General features: G+C 36.5%; 1 protein-coding gene across 3 annotated transcripts in view; it reads right to left on the reverse strand.

Moving 5' to 3' along the window:
• Positions 1-23,178, reverse strand: part of CNTN4 (contactin 4) — a 1,026,926-nt gene that overhangs the window by 866,338 nt on the left and 137,410 nt on the right. For all 3 annotated transcript variants that reach the window (XM_061396381.1, XM_061396379.1, XM_061396380.1), the window contains exon 2: positions 9,060-9,100. The gene's annotated coding sequence lies outside the window, so the exon portion shown is untranslated. The remainder of the gene's footprint in view (positions 1-9,059; positions 9,101-23,178) is intronic.

Here is a 23,178-nt window from a genome sequence, read left to right on the forward strand (position 1 = left end):
TCACTACCTAAACAAGAATTTTTCAACAGAACTGACTGAGTCTGATGGCCAGGGAGAAAGCCATCCATGCTACACTCTGTGTTTATCATTAAAATAGATAACCAATGAGAAGCTACTGCATAGCATAAGGAACTTTACTCAGTGCTCTGTGGTGAATTAAATGGGAAGGAAATCCAAAAACATGGGGATATATGTATACATGTAACTGATTCAATTTGCTGCCCAGCAGAAACTAACATTGTAAAACAACTATACTCCAATAACAATTACTTTAAAAAAGAAACCATCCATAAAATGTACCTTCCAGAGCAAGAGGCATTTGCCTAATACATATTACAACACAATGAACATGTGCTTCACACATGACAGACATTTCTTTCCTCATTCAATGCTTGCATTTAACTGAACTCCTGCTCTCACTGTTCACATCCATGTCCCAGAGCTTTTCATAGTTCTATGTATTTATTTGTACAACTTACTCAGCATGCAGGGACCATCACCAACATCTCTATACATTCATATCCCAAACAGAGACACTGACCAAATTTCAGCAGCAACCCCTTCCATAAAACTCTCCCTGGAATCCCAGAGAGCAGTTTTTTGCCTTCTCTGAATTTCCTATCAGACTTCAGCTGTATCTCTTTTAAGAACTCATCTTGTATTCTACCTGATCGGAGAGTCATTTGTTTGCATCTATCATCCTGTTTTTCCTGTTGATGAAAAATATTTATGGGCAATTATAATAGCAGTTTATCTTTTTACCTATTAAAATAGTCTTCCCTTATTACACTATTACAAAGATACATGGTAAATTAATAATTTCTCCACATCCCAATTATGCTGCACTTCTGAACAAATACCCTCAGTGAAAAACATGCCTTCCATCATTTCCATCATAGCTAAGGGCAAGAATCAAAGGCAGTAACTATGAAAGCTACTTACAGCAAATGTCAAAAACAGCCATTCTATTATGCAAAAGAAATTTAAAAAAAATAATAGCAAAAAATCTCCCCATTAAAAGTTTCCTTTCAGAATAAGAGGCATTAGGAATTTTTTTCATTATAATTTCCACAACAGCTAGCACACTGCCTTGATGACAATTTGTGGAATGAATAAGTAAATGATTGCATGATTATGTGCACATTACTGTAGCTCAGACACAGAATATCAAATTGTGGGGAGGGAAGATGGTTGCAAGAGGAACATGTCCAAGATAAGCAAGGAGTACAGGTTGAAATTTAGGAGAAAAGGAAAGGTAGATCAATACTGTTGTTAAACAGCATCTTAATAGAGAGTATGAGGTTAAGAATCATATCTGTACCTGAGGAAGATAATTAAGATCAATGACATTCTGAAAAATTAGCATACAGGAAGATGTTCATCTAGAGAATGGAATAGTATGAGAATGTGAGAGGTGAAAGAAATTACACACACACACACACACACACACACACATACCTATTTGCCTGCCTGTTGCTGATGAAGTTGGAAGAAGGAGTAGGAGAAAAAAGGATAATTCTCAAAAGGCAACTCTATTTACTACTGCGGTATATGTATTGATTCCTAAAATAATATGAGAATTTCAGCATACCTAGATGGTTTGTGATTAATGATAGGATACCTTGTTAAAGCTAGCTGAAAGGTACATCATTTTTCATGACACAGGACCAATGAGACTCAATTAATAAAATGAAATATTAAGTCAAATTTAGAATTCTTCCCCACACAGTCATTTCTCTGAAGAAAAAAGATTATGTGCACTCATTATTTATTGTTTCAGATTAAAACAGTAGGCATTTTAAAACACATGTACAGGCTAAATTCCTAGAACTCAGTGTTCATAGAGATTTTCTTTTCCCTGCTTCAAAGTCTGTACTTCTGAAGCACTGTTACCAGAGTTTCAATGCAATATGAGCTTTTAAGAAATTAATTATGGCAGGAGAATCATGTTCAGAATCAGTGTGCACTATTCTTAAATTTTTTTGAAAATATGAGAACCATCACCTGGGAACCTATCAACTGTGACACGCCCAACCTGCCTATCTTATTCATCTTCACAGGCCAGAAAGTACCTGGTGCAAAGGCGACTTAGGAAGTAGCTGTTAAGCTGTGTTGAGTATTTCAACAATATATCTTTTCCCCTAGTATTCAGATTCTCAAAATGGCAGTTTAAAACCACAAATAAATTAAGGACTCCTGCCTCATTTCTTCTCTATCAAGCTATTATCGGTCTACCTTCTGTTAGATGAATGGCTCCCAAAATCAGTTCTATGAAATATCGGTTATCAAAGAGTAGGGGAGTGGGTTTTATCCTGAAAATATGTAAATACTTGTCTTGGAAGCAGTAATATATTTTCAGCTCTAGAACTTCTCAGTTTAATATGGTTATATATGTTGTGTATATTATGGTAAGTGCAAAATTACTTCATTTGCATCCAACTCTTTGCGAACTCACAGATGGCAGCCTGCCAGGTTCCTCGGTCATGGGATTTCCCAGGCAAGAATACTGGAGTGGGGTGCCATTTCCTACTCCAGGGGATCTTCCCGACCCAAGGACCAAACCTGTGTCTCATGTCTCCTGCACTGGCAGGCAGGTTCTTTACCACTAGAGTCACCTGGGAAGCCCATGTACTATGGTAGATAGATAAAAATGTATATAATATATCTGGACTTAAATGATGTCAGAATACTTTTTAATCATAGTGCTGTATTGGATTCCCATACCTTTTCACACATTGAACATGAAATATCAAAAAATTACAAGGCTTTCAGTTTTGTTTCAAATATTTTCCTATAGGCAACCAGCATATATTGGTCATTTTGATTGCACAGTCTTTTTGAACATAGATAAGGGACATCTGTAACATGATTACTTCATAAAATAAGAATTTTAACAATGTACTTTCCACATGGAAATTCTAAGTTTTAAGAATAATATATCTACAAATTTTAGAATCTTTATTTTGACCTTATTTTTGAGAAAGGCATTACCTTTTACTTGTCCATATTGAGCTATACACTGTGTCTCCTCCATTCCATTTTGTCTCCTCCAAGATATTTTGTTTATTTACTCATAAAACATTAAGCCCTCAATGCACCCCATTCATGGGTCTGGAAATCAGTCACATAAAGATGAATACAATAGGTCTCTGCTCTAAGAGAGCCCTTATCTCATTTTGGAGAGAAAAATATAATAACAGTATCAAAACAGAGGTCGCTGACATTGGAAAGATGCACCCACTTACAAAATAAGGACATATCTGCCTTGGATAGTCAGAGATGGCTTCAAAGAGGAAAGCCTTCAAAGAATGAGTTTACCAAGCATAACAGGACAGTGGATTGAGGTGTATAACACATCCAAAGAGAGAAACAACATTTGCTGAGACATGGAAAAAATATAGATGTTTAGAAGATTTAAGTGATTAGCAAACTAGATCATGACTTTCTTGTCAAACTAAGTTCACTGAGAATTTTCCAATAGCAAATAGTACAGATCAGAGGGATCAAATTTTCCATCTTTTGTCTCCAAATTACTGCCATACTTGGGAATATTCATGTGAGTAGACTTGGACTGAATTTCTGCACATGCTTAGTGCTTCTAGGAAAAGAGACTGCTCTGGGGCTGGTCCCTTGAGAGATTAAGACGACCTACACAAGGCAGTAAGTGATTCTGTGATGTACTGTATAATTAATGCTTACTGAAGAAGAAAGAAAGGGTAACATCCAAATCCTTCTCTACCCGTATCTAATATTGACAATAGAGTAAAAGATGCAATCCACTATTCAAATTACAATTTTCTTACCTCTGCAAATTTAAGTGATACATGGTTATGTATTCTGAATTTGTCATCTGCCTGGAACTTGGTGAAAAACTGCCATGATTAAAAACCTTCCTCTAAGCTTCCCTCGTAGCTCAGATGGTAAAGAATCTGCCTTCAATGCAGGAGACCTGGGTTCAGTTCCTCGGTTGGGAAGATCCCCTGGAGAAAGAAATGGCAACCCACTCCAGTATGCTTGCCTGGAGAATCCCATGGACAGAGGAGCCAGGCAGGCTACAGTCTATGGGGTCACAAGACTTGGACTCTACAGAGAGACTAAGCACACAAGCTCCCCTTTTCCATGACCCCTTGCAATTAACCATTTAAATATTTAATCTTTCCACCAATCTAAAATATTAGGCATATGCTTTAAGGATATACTTTTCATGATCTCTCCCCCTATGTTTGGCCTGAGTTCTGCCTCCCTTTTCAGAACACCACCATCTTAAAAGTAGAAAGAGGAAACTGAAGAGAACGAAGGCTGTATGTTGCTTACTGTTTTATCCTCAGGAATTGGGGTAACACTTAACGCATGCTAAAGAGTTGAAAAGTATTAGATGCATGCATAGATGGATGAATGAACAAGTGGATGAGAGGAAGAAAGTCAGCGAAATGGATAAAAGGACAAGTGGAAAGAAATGAAAGAAGAAAGAAAAGGCAAGTGGAAAGTGGAACAGAAAGAAGAGTTCACTTGTATCAATAATTTTATCTGTATTAGTTAGGATTCTAAATTGAGTAACAAAGACTCAGGTCAAACTAGCCTAAACAAGAGGGTCAATGACAAAAGGGTTTCTGTAGCTCCCAAATACCCAAGGATACATTTCAAGGAGCTAGACAAAGAGTAGCAGAACACAAGACCTTAGAAGACAGAACTTAGGGGACTCAACTCTACAGGTCTTTCCCAGTCTCCTGTTCATCCGCTTGCCTGGGTACCTGAGGTTACTTTAATCTTATGGACATCAGTCACCTTCCTTGATAGAGAGCTCCTCATCCTCACATCCATACTTCTATGGTTCTTTTTACAGTTTTGGCCCACGTCTTTTCTAAGTCCTTTGTCCAGAGGAAGAGACAACAGTGAAATAGTTAAACTTGGGACACTGGCCCATGAATTTTGATCAGAATTGCTACTATATCTGTTATAAAAAATAGAGCTAAAAGCATACGGCTGTAAATTATGCCATTGCATTTTGGACTATCAATTTTACTCTGTTTTTGAATTATGCAAAGATAGCACAGACATTAAATATCAGACTAGTAGTTAATAAAAAAAACAATAATATTTTAGAATCAGCTTTGAACAAATATTGAGTTTTCATAACAACCTTTGCTGTATCTGAATCAATATATAATTTCTGCCCCACCCATGTCATGGTGTAACATGAGGATCCAATAAGATGAAGTACATAAATACATATAATAAATGTATGAAATGCAGTGACCATTGTAGCTGGCAACTCTATTTTTAATATTAAGTATTAAGAAACAGAGCAAAAATGGTCAAAGAAACCATCTATAGTCTTGTGATTTCTAATGAAGATTTCCCTGTGATAAAATAATTATTGATAAACTATTTATTGATAAAGTTGATAAAATAATTATTACTCATTTAATTTTTTAAATAACTGTTCTTTTCAGAACCAATATACAGTTTTTCACAGTCTCTTGCCTATTACCTAAGACCATGGATGCAGATGCATTCTTTTTTCCCTAGTATTTCTTACTTAACTGTGTTTGCGTTAAAGAAACTATATTGTGAGGTGATTTATCCAATAAAGCAGAAAACAAGAGGATAAGTAAGATCATTTTAAAAGCAGGAAGCAAATATAATTGGCCCACCCACTCCAAACATACCACATGGGAAAAAAATCAAGTCTGAAACTCTACTATCTTGTTGAGTAGACAGTTTTAAATTTCACAAAACAATTTTATTAAACACAACTGAGATACAAAGAAACACATGAATTGTACCAAAGGGACTTTTGTACCAATTGAAAAAAGGGAAGAGAGGTAGACAATCAAATTGCGGAACGACAAACAGAATGTGTTGGTCAGAAGGCAGTGAGATTTAGATGAGCCACAGTGAAAGGACAAGTTGGCAGCAATGACCTTGAGCAGCAAGTTCTGGCTAGAGGGCATCTGGATGGCCTCCCGGAAGAGGCAGAAGTTCAGCGAGACATAAAAAGACAAGTAGAACTTTGACAGGTACAGAACTGGAAAAAAAGGGGTATCCTTGACAAAGGAAAGTGTATAAAAGGCAGAGAGCCAGGATCAAACACTGGGTAAAACAGCAAGTGACAAACAGCAAGAGCATCAAGAACATGAAATCATGGTTAGAAAAACTGAAAAGTTAACTATGCAAGATTCTCAATGTCAGCATTATAGCTATCTATCCAATAATACAGTTAGCAATAAAATGTAGATAATAAAACTTGAATTCACTAGAATACTTACAGCTTTGTTAATTAATTATTATTATGTTGGCCTCTGAAAATAAGTATATCTAGCTACTCTATTCATATGTTCATATAATTCTAATAAGTAACACACAAAGAATATCCATTATTTTAATTGCTTATTTTTAAATATTTCCCTTATAATTTGCTTCTATGATTTGCATTCCTTTGAAGGGAAATAACGCATTTATATATTGCCTTTGCCAAGGCCACGCTGAAAACCGCCCTTTGTCATAAAAAGATATCTTTACTAATGGCATATAATCAAGCAGGCACTTCATTAGTCATTAAAACTTACTGCAAATATTCAACAGCTTTGTAGCAATTGCAAAGAAAACAATGAAATTTATTTCAAACTGTAATGCCTGTGATTTGTCTCATAAAACACAGAAAAAACATTTCTGCAAAAAGAAAGACATGCAATGAAGGTTTTATTACCATTTGATTTACAAATGTTTAAAATATAGTTTTTAATATCTAGCACTCACGATGCTAAGTTTTTCCTAAATGAAGTTAGTGTTTTAATAAGCTTTGCTGCTTGTTATTACCATATTCACAGATGAGTTATTTTTTTTCTCAGCAATGAATAACTAATATGTAGACTGAATCCATATAAAATGACATCATCTTACCATTTTCACCTACAAATTGGTAATTTTTATATTTAACCTAAAAATATAGAATTGTAGAATCTTAAACTTAGGAAAACAGTATAAGAGATCTAGGAGATCCTTTGGCCTGACTCATAAAAAACCCCCTCTGGTATCAAACTGCAATCATTTGCTATCTTCTGTTGAAATGTTTGAAATAAGCTTAAAATAATATATGAATGGGAGCAAGAAGAAGCAGTCAACACAGAATAAACCCAATACTCAAATGGATCTTTTTCCTTATGCATTCATCTTATAAACAAAAATAAAAGAAAAAAAAGAGATAAAGGAAAGGAAAAAAGAAAAACAAATCTCAAGCAAATATCTTACCTCACAATAGTAAAGGTGCCTGAACATTATTTAGAATTGTTTTAAATGGCCAGATAAGGGTATAAGGGTTTACTATTTGGACTAAATATACAACACATTTATTTCTCTAATTCAAACAAAAGGAACTAAAATTAGCATCTCTAGATAACACTTTTTCATCTAAATAGATTGAAAAAATCAAGTGAATTATTCAAATCTAGCAAAGGAAGCCACTAAGAAAACATATTTTAACACTCTTCAGCCTGCAACCTATCCAGAAAGAGAGAAATCAGATAAAAGATAACCTTGAGCTAACAAGGTTATAAGGGATTCTTTCAAAATAAGAGATTTTTCAAAATGAGTCACTCCTGTGTCTCCAAGTCGGGCAGAACAAAGAGCACAGAGGGAAGCCTGCCTTTCTAGACCCACTCAAACTCCAGAATTCAGTAAGTACACAAGAATATTGGTGACTTGACAATCAATCGAACCTTTTTGCACTCTTTTCCCATTAAACAGATTTACCTTACTCTGTCACCTCTTAATTCATAGCAGTTTTACCAACATGAAGATATTCACTTCTAAACTTTAACTTTTTGAAGTAAGAAATGAAGGTATTTCAGGAAAGAAAGAACCTAAGAAATCTTGATTTGACCCACTAACCATACAAATGAGGAAAGCAAACTTGAGGTAAAGTGAGATGCTCAAAACCCCACAGCCTTTGAGAGTAAGAACAGTCTCCAAATGCTTGATTCAAGAACCCCTGGCTTTGTGATGACCTGACAAGTTAGGACACCATCCTCTTTGTTGTGATTTGGTCATTTTAGCTATGAGACTGGGTGGTACATGTGCCTGAGCATGTATCTGTGCGGAGCTTAGATAGGCATTAGTACATTTAAGACTCAATTTTTCACTGATTAATTAATCACTCCTAAATGGTCAGTAATCCTTTTTAAGTCTAAGATCTTTCCCATAAATTAAACTTCCTAATGCCACAGGATTATCTGCAGTTGGGTAACCAAATACAAATCACGTTATTATCATGGAACTACCAAAGTAAAACTACTAAAATAAACAAACTGATAATTCTCTAGTATTCGATGTATGCACTAAACGAGAAGGAAAAAAGACAGAGAACTTTGTTCAAATTATAAACATGGTTAGGTTTAAAAAATAATCAAAAAGATTATTTAAGATATCTGCTATTAAGAACAGAGACATCTGATCACTAAATACAAAAAACATAAAATAATGCTTGTAGGGCAAAGGTGTGTTCTAAAATGCACATTTTGGTAATAGAACCTAACGTAGGAAATAAATAAATGTCATAAAAAGCAAAGATGTACAGCTGAATAAATATGTGAAGGAAGACAAACAAATGCATTGCACATTACATTTAGTTATTCAGATAATGAATTTCAAGTAGTTAACTTTCCTACTTTAAAAAACTGTGCAGCTTTTAAATGCACTGATAAATGAGATTTAATAATAAATGCTATTTGCAAATTAATTTTGAGGACCAAATATTACATTGAAAATAACCATAAATGTCTTATGATGTCAAATACACTGCTATTGCTTTCTGTATATTCTACTTATATAAATTATAAGTTAATTCCATAACTCCTTTTAGGAGTCCTAGTTAAGATCAACATCAAAAATATTGTACAATTTCTCCACAGAAAAATATATTTGTATATTACAAACAGGATGGGGAACACATGTATACCTGTGGCGGATTCATTTTGATATTTGGCAAAACTAATACAATTATGTAAAGTTTAAAAATAAAATAAAATTTAAAAAAAATAAATAAATAAAATGGTACATACCCCCAAATATGTTATTCATCTCAAGTTCAACTGCACATTACCTACAAATAAAGAAATAGGTTTTAGAATAAAGTGTAAATCTAGACTTAAAAAAAAAAATCATCAGTTGCATTCCGGAGGTATCATGGTGCTAGAAGGAAGTCTCAGTGACATGTTATGATAGAAAAACTTTCTCAGTCAATTACAGAGAACCTGATTTTACCAAGATACTCCTTAAAATGTACAGTAGGTTATCCTGATGAGCAAGGATACTGTTACAGTGAGTCCTTAAAAAAAGGCCAATAGGATGATCTATATCTAAATATATGAAAAAAACAGACACTGATACCAAAGATACTGATATTGCAATATGTTTAAATAAGTAAAATTAAGCATTTGATTTTCATATTAAAGTCAAAACTGTCCCATTTGAAATTAAATAATAAACTATAAGATGGTTAAGAGCAACTATATTCATTTCTTATAATATATGTTATTATAAGAAACAATCCTCTTATCCCTTTCTTTAAAAATCACTGCCAAATTTTTTGATCAGAATACATTGTACAAAAATTCAAACCTAACTACAATCTGTGCAACAATTATAACAATTTAAAATAGTATAAAAAAAATAGTATGAAGGCTGTCTAAGACTTACAATCCTTACATTTTTCATCCTCAAAAATCATATACTACACCTTTCTAAACTTCAACTCCAGGTGGTACTGATAATAGTTTAGACTTGAAACAAACTTACATTTCTTTCAGTTCTAAATTGTATCTTCATGCTTCCTTTTCTGAGCTCTAGATCTACTTAGCCAACTGACTATGTGAAATCTCTATTTGGATACCCTAAAGGAATCTCAAACTCAACTTGCCTGAAAACAAGTACATGACTCCCTGTACCAACCTCTTTTCCCATGAAATGGCCTACTTCTAGTGTTGACAGTACAAATTTTTATATTGGTTTCCTGACACATCTACTTTAACTAAACTGTATGCAGTTTAGTTAAAGTAGATGAAATAGGAACAGCACTGAATGTTTATATTCCAGCACAGGCTGCAATGCCTCCTTCACAGTGGCCACTTTAAAACCCAAATGCTGAGTGGTTGTATGCAACAGTTAATGACTGAATTGTCCCAAGAACATGTACAATACTAGGTGCTCCTGTGACTTCTCAATCATTAAAATTTAAAATCACACGAGAACATTCTACTGAAAACTATTTCTCCAGTCAGCATAGTCACCATTGATGTATCACATGCTTATCATATAGAGACAGTTGAAAGGACTTTGCAATTTGCATTGGGAAGATTCATTATACAAAGATTCAAAATGTTATGGGAAGTACACTGATTGTAACCGCCCACCCTGGCCAGGCACCATAGTAACTATTTGCATGGCTTATTTTAAGACAGGAGGTCCTGGTAAGGAACACAGAACTAACAAGCCACCACCAACCGGAAGAGTTTGGGAAAGGTTAAAAGGAGACACCACATGCCCGACCACCTCCCAGAATCCTTCTCGCTGGCAACCATCTTGGCTGAACAAGGTGTGTACCACCAGGAAGGACTCAGTCAGAACGACTGGCTAAAGACAACCTGGAAACTGATTCCATCACCATAAAACCTGAGATTGCCAGCCACATGGCAGAGCTGCTCTCCTGGGTTCCCTTACCCTACTGCTCTCCACCCGGGCGCCCTTTCCCAATAAAATCTCTTGCTTTGTCAGCACATGTGTCTCCTCAAACAATTCATTTCCGAGTGTTAGACAAGAGTCCAGTTCTGAGCCCTGGAAGGGGTCCCCCTTCCTGCAACAAAAATATAGATAAACAATGCTTTGGCTTTTTTAAGTTAGAAAAATAAAACAATATGGGAGAGTTTAATTTCCTCAAAATTTTGACAAACTTTGGATTTCCCTCGTGACACAGTGGATAAGAACACGAGTTCAATCCATGGTCCGAGAAGATTCCACATGCTGCAGAGCAACTAAACCCGTGCCCCATAAATACTGAGTCTGCACGCTCTGGAGCCTGTGCTCCGCAATGACAGAAGCCACTGCAACGACAATCCCCACACACCAGAATGAAGGGTAGCCTCAGCCTGCGGCAACGGGAGACAGTCCATGTAAAACAATGAAGACCCAGTGCAGTCAGAAATAAATAAATAGAAATTCTGACAAACTTAAAAAATGTTTACTATAGCATGTTGAAACACAGCCTAAGATATTCCCTTCCTAAATAGGTATCTGGGATTCTCTGGGACTGCATCAAAGTTAGCTTTCCTATTAATAATCTGCTTAATTGAAATAGCTTTCATATTATCCTGCTATATACATCTCTTCACACCTGGAGAAACACATAAATGGATAATGTTAGCACATCATTAAATCACATGCAATTCAAAATAATCATTTGATTCAAGCTCTATTCAGAAGAGAAATAGGACAGAGGAGCGCTAAGACAAGAGATCTTATCAAGGCCACACATTAGCCAAAATAAATGAGAACTTAATTTCTCCAAATACCTATGGCCTTTTCCCATTGAAAAATAAATTCAGAGCAATACTACTCAAAGCAAGTGAACAAGCTTTATCAAAGTTTCAAGCAACAAGAAAGACAAGTATCTGGTTTCCACTTAGCATAAACTTGAATCTTGTGATGGAGGTAATAATGAAATGCAATGGAATGCTTCTTTGGTGGAGAGAGGGATGCTAAGTAAGCAAGAAAATAGAAGAGAGGGAAAAAAAAAAAGACAAAAGCAGTATGGTCTTTTTGAAGGTCACACTGATAAAATGATCAAACTTCACTTAAAGTAACTGAAGAAGATTAAAATATAATTCCTTTATGGCAAAGGCAATCAACAATGCATTTGCCTCAAGCTAAAGAACAGTCTGTCTTCCTTACTCTAGGAGCTCTACCCAGTATTGTTAGCTCTGTAAGGGGATGTTTAATGAATTTTCCTATCAGACATTATCAGCAGAATTTCCTGCCAAAGCTTTCTTGGTCCAGCATCTGGACAGAAGTCACTTCTATAAGTAGTTCTATATATAAATGAGGTAAGCAGAGAAACTCCACAAGCTGATGAAGTTTGTTAGTCTCAGCTAGATGCAATGAAGACCTCTTAATAAATATTATCGATTCTGTTGCCAAAATGTAGGTTGTCATTTCAGAATCTAAAGCTACCTGGCAAATTCTTATCTGAAAATAGGAAAACCTACTAGATGCCTAAATGGGGAAGAAGTCATATGGAATTACAGGAATGGGTGGAAATACTGCCAATGCTAATAATATCAGGTCAATTTTCCAGGAACTGCTCTTGTTTGCTTTTCTTCCACCTTTTGCTGTGTTTTCACTTTTTATAAAAAATAGCATGAATACTTTTGAGAAAGGAGAACTCACTGGCCTCAAACCAAGGAGTTTGGATGGACTTTTCCATTAAATATCTTGAAAGTCATTTCTCTAATGAGCTTCTTCATATGCAAAATTAGAAGGGTGAGCTAGATGAGCTTCAAGTCTCTGCAAGAGAAAATAACAATCATATCCAGGATGATTCTATCATACTGCTTTGTTACAAGGTTTATTAGAGACAACACTCAAACAAACACCCAGAAAATGGTCTGAAGATTCTCAACATATTTCATGTCCCACACCATCCACACCTGTCCTCAATCAGTGCAGATAATGCTAAAGAGGAATTATTCAAAGTCAAGTACTACATCCTGAATTGTATCTGCTTCATTCAGGAAGGCTGTCTATATGATGGTACACATAGTCATGAGGGAGAATGCAGAATATATCACAAGACTGAAAGGGAAAAAAAAAGGAGGCAAAAGCCTTTTAATCGACCACTTAAAAGGTTACGTAGAGGCCACAAGGTGAAGGTATGAAGTATGTTTCTAGTGGAGAATGCTGTCTACTGACAATGAAACACTCGATATTCTTATGATTTTATTGAGTGAAGAGTCTATAGCACATTTCAGTCCTGGATCAGTTAAGAATCTGGTATGTAAAAATAAAAGCCCATCAATTCTTAGCATTCCTTTGGGGTTTCTGTGGGTATATGTTTAATAACTGTCATATCTCCAAACAGTTCATTCTGACCCCCATTTAGTTTAGAAATATAATGATAGTAGCCAGAGTTATCAGCCATGCTTCGATGGTTTAAATGCTCCTAACTGGTGCCCCATTAACCAATTTTTTAGTATGCAAACAGATTTATATTTGAAAGGCTCAAACCACCTCAGGAAAGCGATTAGGGCACTTCATAAAAGCAGAATCTATTTGCCAAGGTCAAAAAGCTCCTGAATCTCTTCCTCAATTCGATATTTTTTATGACTTTCTACCCCCAAAGTTGTCTCATTTAAGTCTTGTTAATCCCTTGGCAGGGCTGTTTTCAGATATGGAGGGGAGGATGATATGCAAAGGGTGTAAAGGGTGTGGTCTCAACTATAACTAACCACACAAATGAAAACAAATACTTTCACACTTCATGTTTTACATTATTGAATTGGTAAAGATCAAAAGATTTACACTACGTTGTTAAGTGTGCTGTAACAGTTATTCACATACATTTTCAGTGGGTGTATCCTTTGGTACATACTCTCTGGAGGATTATTTACCAGTATCTATTAAAAGCAAAAAGACTTTTTGGGGGGGGACTTGGGAATGCCTCCTCTAGAAATATAAAAGTCTAGGAAAATACAGTCATTGGAGCACTTCTTACCGGTTGTAATAGCTACCTAATAGGGTTGTTTTAAAGAACAAAATTGGCCTTTTACTGGTGTTAGTGGTTTGCAGATGCATGTAGTCACTCAGTCATGTCTGACTCTTTGAGACCTCACAGACTGTATGTAGCTGGCCAGAGTCCTCTGTCCATAGGATTTCCCAGACAAGAATCCTGGAGTGGGTTGCCATTTCCTTCTCCAGGGGATCTTTCCACCCAGGGATAAAACCCATGTCTCCTATGGCTCCTGCATTGGCAAGCAAATTCTGTACCACTGAGCCACCTGGAAAGCCCTGGTGGTGGTGGTAAGCACTGATAAATTTTAGCATGTAATTATTATTAGACAATGATACAAATCTTTTTTTTTAATACTACAGAATTTCAGAGAAGTAGAGCATATATTATATATATATGCTCTACTTATATATATATAAGTAGAGCATATAACCTCATATTCATTATGGTAAAAATAAGCATATGTGTGTACTACACATACCTGTATCTAGAACATGGTATTTAAATTCTTTCTGGTAAAACATTTACTTCTCCTTAATTGACTACACTACAGCCTTTGTGTAGATCAAAACAAACTGGAAAATTCTTAAAGAGACGGCAATACCAGACCACATTACCTGTCTCCTGAGAAACCTGTATGCAGGTCAAGAAGCAACAGTTAGAACTGGACATGGAACAACAAACTAGTTCAAAATTGGAAAGGAATACATCAAGGCTGTATATTGTCACCTGGCTTATTTAACTTCTACAAAAAGTATATCATGTGAAATGTAGACTGAATAAAGCTCAAGCTGGAATCAAGAATGCAGGGAGAAACAGCGATAACCTCAGATATGCAGATGGCACCACCCTAGCAGCAGTAGCAGCAATGGCAGAAAGCAAAGAGTAACTAAAGAACCTCTTAATGGAGGTGAAAGAGGAGAGTGGAAAAGCTGGCTTAAAACTCAACTTTCAAAAAATGAAGATTATGGCATCCCATCCCATCCCATCACTTCATGGAAAACAGATGGGGGAAACTGAGAGACTTCATTTTCTTGGGCGCCAAAATCACTGCAGATGACCACTGCAGCCATGAAATTAAAAGATGCTTGTTCCTTGGAAGAAAAGCTATGACAAACCTAGACAGCATATTAAAAAGCAGATATATCACCTTGCTGACAAAGGTCTGTCAAGTCAAAGCTATGATTTTTCCAGTAGTTATGTACGGATGTGTGAGTTGGACCATAAAGAAGGCTGAGTCCCTTTGATCCAAGAATTGATGCTTTTGAATTGAGGTGCTGGAGAAGACTCTTGAGAGTCCCTTGGACAGCAAGGAGATCAAACCAGTCAATCCTAAAGGGAATCAATTCTGAATATTAATTGGAAAGACTGATGTTGAAGCAGAAGCTCCAATTCTTTGGCCACTTGATGTGAAGAGCTGATTCACTGGAAAAAAACCCTGATGCTAGGAAAGATTGAGGGAACAAGGAGAAGGGGGTGACAGAGAATGAGATGGTTGAATGGCATCATTGACTCAACAGACATGAGTTTGAGCAAGCCCTGGGAAATAGTGAAGGACAGGGAAGCCTGGCATGCTGCAGTCCATGGGGTTGCAGAGAGTCAGACACAACTGAGCAACTGAACAACATCAATATCCTGCCAAATGGCTAAATTTCTTTACAGAAAAGTATGCTGCTAAGTCACTTCAGTCGTGTCCGACTCTGTGTGACCCCAGAGATGGTAGCCCACCAGGCTCCCCTGTCCCTGGGATTCTCCAGGCAAGAACACTGGAATGGGTTGCCGTTTCCTTCTCCAATGCATGAAAGTGAAAAGTGAGAGTGAAGTCGCTCAGTCGTGTCTGACTCTTAGCGACCCCATGGACTGCAGCCTTACCAGGCTCCTCTGTCCATGGGATTTTTCCAGGCAAGAGTACTGGAGTGGGGTGCCATTGCCTTCTCCAAGAGAAAAATATAGTTTATGTATAATCATATATGTTAATTTCACAGGACTGTTTCACACTGAAATAATAAATGTCTAAAAGATCATAATATGGATCAAAATTATCATTATCTTATTAGAATGTAATTGAGTTGAAGAGTAGTTTAAATATTTTCTGGGTTTTTCTTTTCTGTAGCTAAACGACATTCTAACCATTATCAATCACTCATTTTAGCTGAATGACAAAGAGAAAAAATGTGAATAAAAGTATATTCATTTGACATTAATCCAAAATAACCAATTTGCTTCTTATGAGCCTGAGCTATTGCTGAGGTGGATTTGTTGAATTAGAACAGCAACTTTTCCTCAGGAATCTTCTAATTTTGTTCCAATCACTGGAGTCATGTTTATGTATTTCCTTGCACAGATATACTGCTTCCTCAGACAACTCTTGAGAATAGGAACTCTTTATCAGATGATTGAATATCAAATAGTGAGATGACAACCCAGCTAGGTTAAAAATATGAAAAGGCATTTAAACTTAAACATAAAAGAGATCATATGAATGAAAAAATAGAGGGGATGCAGAAGAATGAATTAGGAAAACCCCTTCCCTTCCTTTTCTCTCAAGAGCTTTTCCATACTTAAGCAGGGAAGTTGGGTTGTGCTCTCCAGTATGGTACCAATATTTAGAGTTGTGCTATCCAGTGCATCCCCTCTATTTTTTCATTCGTATGATCTCTTTTATGTTTAAGTTTAAATGCCATTTCATATTTTTAACCTAGCTGGCTCGTCATCTCACTGTTTGATCACTAGCCATATATGACTACTGAGGGCTTGTAAGGTAGCTAGTAAGAAATGAAGAGATGGTGCAAAAAAAATGAGTGTAATGTATCTTACGCAAAATTGTTTTATGTGGATATATTTTGAAAACAACATACGTATAAAATTTCACCTGTTTCATTGTACTTTTTATTGTGACTTCTAGAAAAATCGAAATTATATTTTTGGCTCATAGTGTATTTCCATTGGACAGGACAGAAGTAAAACATCATTATCTACGACACATGTATATGCCACGTGTTCCTTTTTGTGCACTTGTGCTTTGATGTTTCCAGTAGCTAAGTCTGTCTCTAAAAGGGAAGAACCCATATATCTGTACAATTGCATCTTCACTGGGCTTGGGAAAACTGGTTACTCCCATGATATGGGTCCAGCTTTTCCTCCTCAAAACAAGGTTCTACCCAATACAGCGCTGCAGTCAGAAAGCTTGCGTTTCCAGCTAGGTTACCTGGGTAAATCACTGAAATACTCTTGAGTCCCTGTCTCAGGTACAACATGTCTGCCTTTCTAGCCATCAGCCAGACTGCTGTGAAAGTCATTTAAGTCATTTAGTTTTATCTCAACAAATGGCATACTGAACAACTAACCCTTTGAAATCCATCTAAACTGCAGCAGAAATACTGCATCTCTGCTGCCAGTCACACTGCTGTTTACAACAGGGGGCAACTGATTTGTTCATTCCTAAGTCATAACTTGGACTTTTCTTTTTTTTTTAATTTTATTTTATTTAACTTTACAGTATTGTATTGGTTTTGCCATATATCAAAATGAATCTGCCACATGTATACATGTGTTCTCCATCCTGAACCCTCCTCCCTCCTCCCTCCCAATACCATCCCTCTGGGTGGTCCCAGTGCACCAGCCCCAAGCATCCATGGACTTTTCTATTCTATAATGTTTCTTTTTCAAAGCAAGCGAATGGGGTATGGATCTCTGATAAAGCTTATAATGATGATAACAGTATTAGAATTATGAGTAAAGAAACTGTAGATTAAAAACAGATTCAAGTTCCATGATTACGTACTCCTGTTAACAACTGACTCTTTCATACACCCATGAATTCACTCAAACATTTGGAGCATGCCCTACTACCATAGCATGAAAACAATCAGGCTTTGGAATCAGAGATACCTGAATGTTAATTTTAGCCACTTCAAGTGTTCTATGTGTATGTGGGGGTGTTAGTCCCTCAGTTGTGTCCGACTCTGTGACCCCATGGACTGTAGCCCACCAGGCTCCTCTGTTCATGAAATTCTCCAGGCAAGAATACTGGAGTGGGTTGCCAGTTCCTGCTCAAGTGTTCTATTCAGCCCTGTAAACCCTGTAATGTTGGAATAAACTATTAAGGCCAGAAGATTTTTAGGCAATTAAATTAGATATTAGTTGTAAAAAAAAATAGCATATTTTCTGGCACATAACGTTCAGTAAAATGTTATTTAAAATAATATTTACTATTAGGTACTTACTGCTCTCAATACTGAAGATACTATAAGACACAGGATCTGCCTTCAAGGCATTATTTAGATTATCATCCGTCAGCTATATTTAAGAAAGTCTATAAGAATGGCTTTTTAAAGAATCCTGGTAACTAACTAAATAGTATGAAATAGTAAATCTCAGGCTATTATCCTGATTTAGTACCATGTAAGGACAACCTTAACCCTCAGAAGATCCTTTCAATAAGCCGAAGGAATTTTGCACATTAAAATACAGTTCACCATGTTTCACTTGGTCTTTCAAAACTGAAATTCAGCAAACTCTTGAGGAAACAATGGTTCCCTCTTCTTTCATGCTTAAAGTTACCCTAAATACTTTGTTAAATAGATTTCCTCTTAAGACATTTTTTAATAACACATAAAACTGATCATCACCACATCCTAATGCAATAATCACTTATCATGATCCTCTAGTTCAGGAAGGGAGGTAAGACGTCAATGATGGGAAACAAGTAAATTCTTGCCTCCTTCCATAAACTTAGCTATGTAAACTCCTGCCATGAACAGCCATCATCTTTCCCATTTTTCTGTACTAAACCAGCAAGCAATAAGATTTCCAGAGAAAGGCCCTATAGGCAATTTCCCAAGACTACTGTATTAGAGTTCTCAAAATAAAAGTTGTACCAACTTGTAATCATTTTTATACAGAGTAGGATCCACACTGACACAGAAAAGTGATTCTGCCATCTACTATGAAAGCAGATTATGAGCCTCCCTTTCGTAGACAGATACAATATCATATCTCAAATGTCCCACACATTGGAATGACTACTTTTTTCCTAATGTGTCTTTCTTTCGTTTTGGCTGTGCTGGGTCTTTGTTTCTGTGTGTGGGCTTTCTCCAGTTGCAGCAACTGAGAGCTACTCTCCAGTCACAGTGGCTTCTCCAGTTGTCGAGCACATGCTCTAGGGCATTTGGGCTTCAGCAGTTGTGGTTTCTGGGCTCTAGAGCACATGCTCAGTACTTGTGGCACACAGGCTTAGTTGTCCCAGGTCACGTGGGACCGTCCTGGATCAGGGATGGAACCCATGTCTTCTGCCATTGGCAGGCTGATTCTTTACTACTGAGCCACCAGGGAAGCCCCTGGAATGACTGCTTTTAAATCAACCAAATACTATCCAATAACTATTAACTGATAACAGAAGACATAACCCCATTTTCAAAAGACTTAAAATGTTGTTTTTAAATAGATCTGAATTCTAAGCATTCATATATGTTTTCATATATATTTCAAGTTGTTATAGTTCAAGACTGCCCTCCAAACCCAATTCTAACCAAGTAAAATGACTTAATAATCAGAGCCTTAGTATCTTGAGCTGTAAAATGGAGACATTTGTATCTAAACTACAGTCCTATTAGAAATCACAGTCTTATTACTACTATTGGCTAGAGCAGGGGTCTGCTAACTTTGTCGTAAAGATCTAGAGGATAAATATTTTCAGCTTTGCAGACCATAAAATCTGTATCAGAACTATTCAATTCTGCTGATGTAACATAAAATCAGTATAAATGATACAAACACAGATGAGTGGGGTTGTGTGCCATTAAACCTTATTTATGGACACTAACATTTGAATGTCATGATTTTCATATCATGAATTACTATTCTTTTGTATTTTTCCAATCATCTACAAATTAAAACAACAACAAAAAACTTGCTTAGTAAGTGGAAGACTTATAAAGAAGTGGATATCCGGACTTGGCCACCTGGCCATAGATTGCCAACCCCTTGGCCAGAAGACTCAGATCCAAACTCAGGTAAATTGATTATGTATTTAACTGGCCAAAATGTTTTTGTAAAAATAATCACTTGTAACAAATTGAAAATGCTTTTCTCTATATACAAAACCATGGTATTTTAATTTACTTAACTTTAAATTCTGTTTAACACTTTTTTGGGGGAAAAAAAGAAACTTTTCACTATTTAATCACTTCCCACTTTATAGCTCTTTTAGTAGTATTTTCTAACATAGAAAGTTCAACTATGGTACTTCAAACGATTGCTAACAAATTTATTTACAGTGCTTGTTAAACATACTGCTTATTTTCCTTACTAAATTAACTGTGGTTTGTGAAACAAACAAATGAATCCAACAGTACAAGATGCAAAAACAATTTCAATAAGTAGGTCTTCATTTACTATTTAATCTCCTTTCTGCCACTGACTTAAAAACATCTGCTGGAAAGAGGTGCAAACACCATATTTCTCCAGTTACATAATGTTAATTATAATGGAATTACACCACAAATAAAATCTTAATCATGTTGGCCACTCTTCTCTGTGTTCTTATTACTTACTCAGACTCCCAATCCATTAAATCTGTGCTGCCTTATTAAAAAGGGCAGAGTTGCAGGGAGAGAGAAGATGAATTTGATTTGGTCAAAAGGTCAAGGCATAATAATTTACTTGAGTAAGTACAGTGGGGCATCATCTTTTCATCCCTTTATATCTTGTGCTTTCAATGCTGAATTATATTAAAAATGAACAAAAGACGGTGAATATCAGGGCAGTTGTCCTTAGATAACCAAGCAAACAGACAACACCATTTTAGTATTAGTTGACTTTAGTGTTAGCTGTTCTCTTGACATTAAGTTAGAGTTTAAAGAGATTTAACAATCATTCCTAATCCATCATTATCTTGTAATCCAATTTATTTACCTTATTGAACCTAATTGCAATGACCAGTAAAATTTTTAGGGATACAAAGATTAGTATTGTAAGTCAGAAAAGTTCACAAGTCATCAGAATAGGTTTCTGTTTTGTTTTCTGAGTCATGGCATCACAGTAGCCCCCAAACAATAAACACATTATCCACATTACATGGATGCACATGCCTACACATAGTTAAATACAAAGATAATAACAGAAGGCAAGGATTAAGTATAAAGTATAAAGCAGGGATTAAGAGCACATACTTATAGAACTGGACTGACCGGTTTTGTAAACTCAGCCGTTTATATATTTGTGTGATCTTAAATAATTCACTTACTTTATGCCTTCTTTGTATGCAAAATGGAAAAAGAAAAAGAACAGCCTTTGGGTTTCCTGCTTAGCAGCAGCAGATAGCTCAGTTGGTAAAGAATCTGCCTGCAATGCAGGAGACCCCGGTTCTATTCCTGGGTTGGGAAGATCCCCTGAAGAAGGGATAGGCTACCCACGCCAGTATTCTTGGGCTTCCCTTGTGGCTCAGCTGGTAAAGAATCCATCTGCAATGCGGGAGACCTGGGTTGGATCCCTGGGTTGGGAAGTTCCTCCGGAGAAGGGAAAAACTACCCACTATAGTATTCTGGCCCTAGAGAATTCCATGGACTGTACAGTCCATGAGGTTGCAGAGTTGGACATGACTGAACAACTTTCACTTCACTTTCCACAGAATGTTAGAATGATTAGAAAAATATGCATAAAGTTTTTATAACATTATCTGACATAAAGTAAGAACATGTAAATGTTTGCCAAATAAAGCAATGGCTAAAAATATTCTATATTACTGCTTCTTTATAATACTTGAATTCTAATAGGTCATTACTATAAGGCTTTTCTTAGACCTCTATAAGAAAAACAAAACATAATAACAGTCCCATCCATGATAAACATTTGCCAATGATACATTTGAAAAAGAAATCTAAGCATTGTTAGATTGTTAAATACCACCAATGTCTGACATAATTGATGAAACAAAATTACAGGAAACAGGACACTTACTTTGAAAGCACCTAATCATGAAGAAGCCTTTAAACAGCTGTACAGACTTGCTGCTGCTGCCGCTAAGTCGCTTCAGTCGTGTCCGACTCTGTGCGACCCCATAGACGGCAGCCCACCAGGCTCCCCCGTCCCTGGGATTCTCCAGGCAAGAACACTGGAGCGGGTTGCTATTTCCTTCTCCAATGCATGAAAGTGAAAAGTGAAAGTGAAGTCGCTCAGTCATGCCCAACTCTTAGTGACCCCATGGACTGCAGCCTACCAGGCTCCTCTGCCCATGAGATTTTCCAAGCAAGAGTACTAGAGTGGGGTGCCATTGCCTTCTCTGGTACAGACTTGGGTCCCCTATATTAATCCTGAAAATCAGCCACTTCACTGACTCCTGCTCTGTACATAAAGTGTTTGTTCTCAATCCCATGCTTTCTTTTATTCTAAATATCCCTATGACCTGTCTCCAAACTCCCAGGTCCTCATCAATAAACCTGACAAGATTCTTAACCGAGCCCCATTTAGCAGCACATCACTTTGCTAACTACCATAGGGAATGTCAAGACTCAAAAGAGGCAGGCACAAACCATAAAGGAATCTATTTAGATAGATTCTATTTAGACAACAAAACATTACAAAGGTGGACAATAATGGCAACATGAAACCATACAGAAAGGAAGTAAGAACTCAAAAGGCAAGCATAGGTGCAGTGCTTCAGTGTCTATACAGCATTCTCACCAATACAGTAATTCATTTTGTGGCCTCAATCCACTGTTGATCAGCAAGTTAAAAAAAAAAAAAAGAATTAAAAAAAAAAAACAACTACTATCTTGATATTACAAAGACTACCAAACAGAGTCTCAGGAAATCTAAGTAACTTGCTCAAAGTCTTAAAATTAGACATAAACCCACAGTGCAGAACCTAGATCTTCATGCTCACATTCATGATTTTAAACTACAGCACTCCATCTCCTTAAAGGAGAGACCCACAGGATTTGAGCACTCTGTAATCTCCTGCCAGAGACAGGGTGTGAGCCAGTTCATGATGCGTGGTCAGAAGAGGGCGTCTGACAGAAGAGGGAAAGGTCACTGCAAATGGAAAACGGCATCAGTTCAATAAAGTATAGAAAAAGTTCAGGTTAATGGCTTTAAAGAGAGTGTTTGGAAAGGAAGTATGTGTTGACAAGAACAGGAAAGTCATCAGCTATTATTCTGCATTTCCTATTGGCTGTGTAAAAGATGGTGGAGAAGGACCGGAATTTTAAAGCAATTGTGTTGAGCATTATCAAATTAAATTCCAACTCCAGCAGCACTAGTACCCTTCTATCTCTTTATCTCGAGATTAATATGACCTACACACTACACACTCAGTCAATCTGGTTAACTTGGGATCCTCAAACCAATTGGCACCCCATGCTGAGTGATCGGGGACAACCGGGCAAACCTTAAGATTTATG

The sequence above is a fragment of the Bos javanicus genome, chromosome 22, assembly GCF_032452875.1.
Source record: "Bos javanicus breed banteng chromosome 22, ARS-OSU_banteng_1.0, whole genome shotgun sequence".
Lineage (NCBI taxonomy): Eukaryota > Metazoa > Chordata > Mammalia > Artiodactyla > Bovidae > Bos > Bos javanicus.